The following is a 6,007-nucleotide window of genomic DNA, read 5'->3' as shown; positions in this document are numbered from 1 at the left end:
ATCTATGAGTGTAACCCTAGCAAAGTCTCCTAATAGAGAGGGATATGGAAACTGAACTGGCCACCTTCTATAACCAGGCAATGCTCCTAAGAGTGGGACTGGGACAACAACCCAGCAAAATCTTCAACCTACTATTTATCCTGCCTGAAAGAAATGCCGGGTAATGGTGTTAGAACTTGTGGTAGTGGCCAACTAATTACTAGTCCAACTTGAGGATCTCAGCACAAGAGGTGGTCCATGCTTGACACTGCCTGGATGGGCAGGAATCAGAGGTAGGATGGATGAGAGACTCAGGATAGAACAAAACATGACTTGGAAAAGAAAAAAAAATCAATAGAATGATTTGTAATGATGTTCTGCTATACTGATAAATCAGTACCTTGCCCAATTGTTATCAGAGAGTGTCATCCAGCACCTGATTGGAGCAGATGCAGTCATCCATAGCCAAACACTAGGCAGAGTCATGGAACTCTGCAGAAGACAGGGAAGAAGTACCGTAGGAGACAGAGTAATGGAGTACACCAAGAGAACACCACGGCCCATAGAACCAACTAAGCAGGGCTCATGGGAGCTCACAGAGACTGAATTGACAAACACGGACCCTGTATGTGTCTGCACTAGGTCCTCTGTATATACCTTATGGTTGTGTAGCTTAGTGTTCTTGTGGGACCCTGACTATGGGAGTGGGGGGTATCTCTGACTCTTTTGCCTATGCTTGGGACCCTTTCCCTCCTATTGGCTTGTCCATTCTAGCCTTGATATGAGGGTTTGTGCCTAATCTTATTGTATCTTGTTAGGCCATGTTCAGTGGCTATCCCAGGGAGGCCTGTTCTTTTGAGGGGATGGGACAGAGGAGGAGTGGGTCTGGGGGAGAGGGGAAGTGGGCAGAGAGACTTGGAGGAGTGAAGGGAGGGCAAACTGCTGTCAGGATGTAATGTATGAGAGAAGAATAAAAGCAAAAGAAGAAAAAAGCAACACAGTGGTATTTTAAAAGCAAACATGCTGGGCTAAGTCAATGCTAGTATCATGGAAGGTGAGTTCAAGAAAACAAAGTCAAATCACAGGTGGAGATGATGGAAGAACTGTGCAGCTACAGCTCAGCTCTGTGGGGGAATGAGATATTAGCTTGCCCAGGAAGTGGTCATCCCATCTTCTCTTTACGCAGAATTTTGGACAGTTATTTATCTTCTGATTATCAGCTCAGGTGAAGAAGGCACATAAAAAGTTTTACCACAGAAATTATTGGTGAGATTAAAAGGCATCAGTTTCCAGCACTGAATATGGAATGAAGTGGACATTATGGTACCCGCTGTATTAGCCTTTGACTAGCCATGCTAGGAAGAACATTAATTATATAATATGATCCATTTAAACAAAGAAAAAAAGATAATGGATATCTACAAACATTAACTGTTGCCAAATAACTGTGGAGTTTCTAAGAAATATTTCCCATATAGTCCACTCTATAATAAGTGTGTTAATTGGGAGCAAGTAGATTCTAAGAATTCTAAGAATATACTTTGCTCCACAGGACAGCAAACACTAATTCTAGTTCATTCCAGTTCACTTTGCCATTATACCTGCAGACTTGCCACATCATCTTTCTTGCAGTAAACACATGTATGGATACAAAAGCCTCTATACTCATAGATAGGTACTTAGGCCAATTGTTTCTTAGAGAGGTACCATCTAGTAACTGATGGAAGCAGGTACAGAGACCCACAGCCAAATATTAAATGGAGTTCAAGGAACCCTGCAGAAGAGGAAGAGGAAGGATTGTAGAGGCCAGAGGGGTTGAGGACACCAGATTGTGGCCCACAGAATCAACTAAGCAGAGCTCACAGGGGCTCACAGAGATTGAAGTGAAAATCATAGAGCCTGTATGAGTCTGAGCTAGTTCCTCTACATATATGTTATGGTTGTGTAGCTTGGTGTTCTTGTGGGACTCCTAATAGTGGGCATGAGTGTGTCTTGGACTCTTTTGCCTGCCCTTGAGACCCTTTTTATCCTACTGGGGTTGCCTTGTCCATCCTTAATATGAGGGTATGTGCCTAGTCTTATTGTAACTTTTTATGTCCTGTTTGGTTGATAGGCCTGGAAGGCCTGCTGTTTTCTTAAGGGAAATGGAGGAGGAGTGGATCTGGGTAAGGTAGAATGGAGACTGGGAGGAGTGGATGGAGGAGAAATTGCAATCAGTATGTAATGTATGAGAGGAAAACAAACAAACAAATAAACAAAGAAGGAAAGAAAGCAAAAAGGAAAGAAAGAAGCTAATGATAATAATGGCAGTGATAATATTTTCCAAGTCAAATGTTACCTTAATAGATGACTGATGATTCCTAAGCGCAAGTCGCCTTTGTTTCAACTTGATTCATATTTTTCTTATCGAGTTGTACTTTATAATGTGATAGTTATATTGATGTTGAGTTTCACTTACTTACAAGTTCCTTGCTATTAGACAGTGAACATAAAACTCTCTTTTTCAAGCACCTTTATAGATAAGTGACTTTCAGAAAATAACAGCAGGTTGTGACTTCATCTACGAAAGCCTGCATTCAGTTTTAAGATGATTTTTCCTTTACATGATGTGTATGTATCAAACACGTTTATTTTTACTTGAGAGGCTGCAACAGCTCTCACTTTCTGTGTCTCTCAAGTGAGTCAACATGCTTCACTGCCTGGACTGGCAAGGACAAGTTATAGAGTGCAAGCTATATATACATACAAGTCATGAGGCTAATCATGTAGTCACTTGTTATGAGTCTTCTAACCTTGGCTGCCTCCCCAGAACCAGTTGTGCCAGAAGCAGGATAGTCCTATAAGTTCCTTAGAAGAGATTTAGTGTAATATTTGGTTCCTGTAAGTGTACTGTACTGTTGACGTCATGCAGACCATTGTGCCGCCTTCCATTTGCATTGATGGGATGTTTTTATGGAGTGCCAGCTACTGTAAAACACATAGCAGGAGGAGGCAAAGTTGTTGGATAGCCAAAGTTGAAAACCTACCAGGTTACCCAACACTCAGTCATGGTCTTGGCATTCCACCTTCCTGGTGTATCCATTGAACAAAAGGCATTTTCTTAGAGCTACAATTAATAAAGAGCATTTTGCATTGTAACCTAGAAGAATATTGTAGGTTGTTGATGTTGCTGATGGCTGCCAACAATTTCTCTGCAGTTATTTCCTATATATTTCCACAAAGTCCATAACCTTGGGACAAATAATTCAGAGAGGCTATGAGAAATTCCCAATAACCATAGCTGTGGGTGGTCAGTAGCCAATATGACTATGACCTGTGGAATGAGAAAGGGGCATATTGTCTTTGAAGAGGAGATTTGAAGCCATGGATAGAACATTAATGCCAGAACAATAGCTATAGAATTTCAGTATCCAGGCAAGAAACATATGCATGACTTGGAAACCCACTACACAAGTAAATTGAAACAATCAGACTTAGAGCTGAGTTAGGTATTCTTGGAGTGTTATAGAACCATCTATGATTTAACAGACTTCTTGGTAATTCTAAAGTACATAAAAGTGTAAGAAACTGCATTGGAGTGTCTAATAATATAATGTCAACAAAAATATTGCATAAATAATTTTTGCATATTTAGACTTTTCTGCGGAATCAACTTGTGCTGATTCTATATCTGATTACTGGTGTTATTTCACACATTGGAGAATCAGACATAATCCAAAGAATCACTTTGTCTTAAAACAGCTCAATTGTCAAAATCTCCTATATGAAGGAAGCCTGATAATGAAAAGAGCTGAGAGGAATAAGTAAGGAGGACAAATCGGCATCTTCTGTATCCATTCTTTTGTATCAGAGTCGAAAAGTTCAACATTGTGCAAAACTCTGATTTACATCAGGAAGAATTTAGAAAGAGACTGAATCTCTGCTGTTTTGCATTTGAGAGGAAAACAAGTACAGTCTTCCTGTTCTTACAGAAAATTTGTACAAGCATTGATTGTCCTTGAAGATAACCCCAATAGCCAAAGGAAAAAATACTGACAATTGGCGAATGATACGGTGTGTACAAAGTGTGGATTTTCTATAGACCATGGAAATCAGAACATATTTTTTAAATGAAGAAAACAGGAAATTATGATGAACATTCTTGTTCAGTAAGTCCTTTCTGAGTTCAGTTACATAGTTCATTGCAAAGCTGGTATCCTTGACTCTGAATATGTATCAGAATATTCAGGTTTTAGGAAACCAAGACTTTGTAATACTATAATACAACTCTGTGATCTGTATCTAAGAATCATTAGGGCAAATGGAATGTAGGCTCTGCTTAACTTTCCTGTCCCATCTTGGTCACTCAATCTCATTCATTTGGATTCTCCCTTGTTCTGCTCACCTCCTCTGGGGTAACTAATGTCTCATCACACTTAATAGCTCATGTCTTACTACTTTTCTTCTTCACAAATAGTATTTAGACTTCATTTATTTTTGCAGCTAATGCAGTTGTTGGCTGGATCCTTGCAGCATCCTAAAAACTGTTTTTACTGTGTACCTGAGAGTACACAGTAAAACAACCAGGAATACTTCATTAAGTGGAATATTTTCCCAATGAATTCCACATGACACTTATTTTTAATATCATCTTAAGCTTTCATAACTCTAGTACAAATGGCCTTTATTTTACCAACTGATAAGTTTTTCTCATGGAAACACATTTATTTTTGAAAAAAAAAAACATATTTTAGTGTAGGTCTTAATATCTTTTACTGTATTTGTTGAAGCTTGGCTTTCCAACTAGTTAGGGAAGATAAAATCATCCTCAATGCTTTGAGGAGTCTGCTCTGAAGTTCAACCTTAAAAGGTATTCAGTTTATCTTATAGAAGTCCCTTTAAAATACAAGACTGTATATTGCAGCATGCAATGTTATTTCCTGTGCGTGACATGGTTTCTGCTAAATGCAATGATGCCTGTCTTCTTTTAATACAAGCTTCCTGACAAAACTCTTGCTGGAATTCTGGCTAACAGAAGAGAGTTTCTGAGAAAAGAACATTATATCCTTCTGCCATTCAGTTCATTGTTGGCATGACCTGGGTGTGTGTTTCCAGTATAAAACCTTGGTTATTTTAACAAGAGGTGATTAGCATAGGTATTAGCATTGAGAAGCCATCAAACAGAAATTAATCCACCTACCAGTCCAGGCTTCTGATTTAGTTGTTTAGGTTATGGTCTAAGCACTAACATATTTAAAACCTCCTTGGGGATTCTATACACAATTAAGTTCAAAAAGCACTGGTGCTAAGCTCTGATAGCTCTGGATATCTGCTCGAGATCTGACTAGGCTGAAGAGCTAACAGTAACAACTCAGAATTTGTCCCCAGGTGTATTTGGTCCTGAATAGCTCCACTGAATGCAGGCTTTGAGCCTGTCTACAAGGACTTGGATGTTTGGATCTATGCCGGTGTTTTCATAGGACTGTTGGCTATGGATTAGCCCAATGTCTTTGTGGAGGTGTAGTGATTGTGTCAGAGGTGTGGTGAGTATGTAAGAGTTAACTTGTGATCTGTAAAGAAGGATGATAAGAGTGTGGGACATGGGTTTCTTATTCCTGCTGCATGAAATCACAGATATAGTAGCTTGAAACAGAAAAGGCTTACTATCATGCCTTTGAGATCAGGAGTCCAAAATGGGTCTTTAGGGGATGAAAGCAGTGTTACAACGTGAATTAAAAAAATGAGGACATGGCTGCTTCTAGGTATAAGTTGAGGGGAAGGTTCATTGTAGAAATGAGGGAGAAAACAGCCAGAGGCATCTGGAATTGTCCAGAATGCACTGGGCCAGGAGAAGAAAGAGGTGGGGGAGAGCAAGGACAGTCGGCCAGGAATCAAGAGACCAAAAGACCTCATAGCCCAAATGACTCAGTACACATAGGGTTCAGAGGCTCTGGAAAAGGGAAGAGAAGCCCAGCCCCTGGGAAGGAGAGGTTTAAGGTAGAGGGCAGGGTGAGAAGTGCTGGGGGGAGCCACAGGTTCCGAGTGAGAC

The sequence above is a fragment of the Peromyscus maniculatus genome, chromosome 20 (genome assembly GCF_049852395.1).
Source record: "Peromyscus maniculatus bairdii isolate BWxNUB_F1_BW_parent chromosome 20, HU_Pman_BW_mat_3.1, whole genome shotgun sequence".
Taxonomy (NCBI): domain Eukaryota; kingdom Metazoa; phylum Chordata; class Mammalia; order Rodentia; family Cricetidae; genus Peromyscus; species Peromyscus maniculatus.
This window is presented reverse-complemented; position numbering follows the sequence as displayed.